Source organism: Anneissia japonica, unplaced genomic scaffold (genome assembly GCF_011630105.1).
Source record: "Anneissia japonica isolate Jap-2015-1 unplaced genomic scaffold, ASM1163010v1 scaffold288201_len66592_cov119, whole genome shotgun sequence".
Taxonomy (NCBI): domain Eukaryota; kingdom Metazoa; phylum Echinodermata; class Crinoidea; order Comatulida; family Comatulidae; genus Anneissia; species Anneissia japonica.
The window spans coordinates 53,910-56,386 of NW_022753876.1; positions in this window are offsets into that span (position 1 = coordinate 53,910).

Sequence of the window (2,477 nt, forward strand, 5' to 3'; positions counted from 1 at the left end):
CTAATTTGTTATCTCTATTTTTTTTTTCTTAATACTGTATATTTGTGTTTCTAATAATAAATTCTTTTATACTAATTTTATTTATTTTTGAAAATTCTAATTGTAAACTTCAAATCAGGATTTTAAGATTTTAATTTTAGTTACTTCTCTTTTCGTTCTGGTACTGTAAATTTAATGTTTCAATGTCTTTTGCATCTGTATTTGATGATGGAATATAAGAGCAGTTTTTTGTTTTGGTTTATACCTACTCCTTGCTCCTAGCAAAACTTTACTTTGCCAAATAAATATTATTATTTTTAATGATGAAGCGCAGCTCATTTCAGGAGAACAACACCAATAACTGTAATGAACACCATGTTCCAATAAATCTACAGTATATGATTCAAATTTCCAAAGAAAACTATGAATTTTATAGTCAAATGACTAAAAGAGATCACATAAAAAATATTATCAGTTCTGCTTTTAAAAAAATAATGATATATACAGCAGAGTTGTCATTATGACAGGCAAATAGATTACACAACGCCTTTATAATTTAAATTCAGTTTGGATGGTATATATTCTGGCTTTTTGGTGTAGTGAGTTGTAGATAGCTAAAGATATGAGCCTATAATTAAAATCATGCTAATGTTATGAATGCTAATTTTTGTAGTTTATAGGTGTAAAAAGTATGCAATGCTAATGATTCTTGCTTGATATTTAAATACTGTACATATAAAGGCTAGATTGGAATATTAGAGGATAGGATCAAAAGTCAATTTGTAAACTAACCAAATACAGGGTATCATACTTCTAGGTTTTATTTGTCTAGGATATTTAGTGCTGTAAGCTAACATAAATGTATCTTAAAAATATTGTTTATAGATATCTGCATTAGTTTCTTGTTAAAAACAGATTACTTTAAGCTACTTTAACCAACTGTTTTCACAGTATCTATGTACTATGTTCTTCCTTAGTATTATGTTCCATGGACAAACACCCATCTTTACGAAATAGATGTAAAACCTATAATCAACATTTTTTTATCAGTTAATGCCCTAACTTTGAAACCACTTACCAAATTTTTGTTAGACTAAATGTCTTGTAAAATTAAAACTTTCTTAGATCTATCATCATATGAATTACATTACATTAATATTTCTATTTAAAGTCCCATTAACATATTGGCTGCTAGACCTTATTTTAAGGTTCTTTCCTGTGTGCCAAAACAAGGTTACATGTACAAACATACTTTTTTAATAATTTATCTAGTCATAGTCATATTATCAAAATGATGTGTCTAATAAATTGGCGGGAAAATATTAGGGGGCGAGTATACTCGTCGACGGCACTGTGGTATAACGTTTTATTGACTATGCCAAGTGTGAGTTATCTTGTCTGCTTTTTGCATGGGTTGGTATATGTTCAAAGGGTGTCCCTATTGTGCCACTCAAGTGTACTGCAGGCACCATAACACAACAAACATACATATGTCATTTGTTATCGTCTAGGTGTATATTCCCCGAACTACCAGCCGTTAAGTCTGTGGCTCTACAATGTATAACAAAGAAGTAATAATGCTAGAATGCTACCCTGATTTTGACGAGTATACTCATCCCTGGCGCCCTCAGCAACACCCTGTGGGTAAGTATACTCGTCGCTGGCAGCCAACGTGTTAACATAGGTCAAACAGGACCCTGATTTTCATGACCACGTTCATTACCACTGATGTTTTATATTATAAAGTATTTTATCCTCTGAGTTGGGTGAATAACATTACGATATTCATTAACAAATATGAAAATTGATACAAATCACTGTATAGTTTTAAACAAATTTTAATTACTATTTACTTGTAGTTCTACTTATTTCATGAATATGTTTGTGTCTATTGCATGTATTTTTGGTTCTGTATTTTCTCCAGTCCCTGAATTTGAAGTTTTCTGAAGACAAAATAAAGGAAATGAAATGCAATAAAATAAGCAATGTATAAGGATATGAATTGTGTGAAAAGGAAAACACTAAAGCAGCTCAGAATTGTAAAGAAAAAATCTATTCAAGGAAGATCATTTGTACTAAATGACTAAAGAATGCTGTGCCTTCAGCTACTGTAATTATAGTTGATGAAGGAGTCATAGGTACAATGCAAATAATACCAACAAAAGTAACCAACTATGAATGTAAATTTCAAAGAAGCAGGAAATATAACATTAAACATTATAATTATAAAATGCTAACAGGAAATATAGCTTTAAAACTAGTACCTAAACACTCTTGGCCCAATAACTGAGTGTTAATAGTTCGGAAAACTGATTTCAACACAAAAAAAATCTGATAGAATGTATGCATTACGGAATATTGTACGCATTACAATATTTAAATATTATTGTTATCTTTACATCATTAATTATTAATTATAATGGTTTATTCCTGGATTGAATAGAGTAGAATGGTGTAGAGGCAGGTGATGCCAGTTAACAATAGTTGTGTTCTTCCAA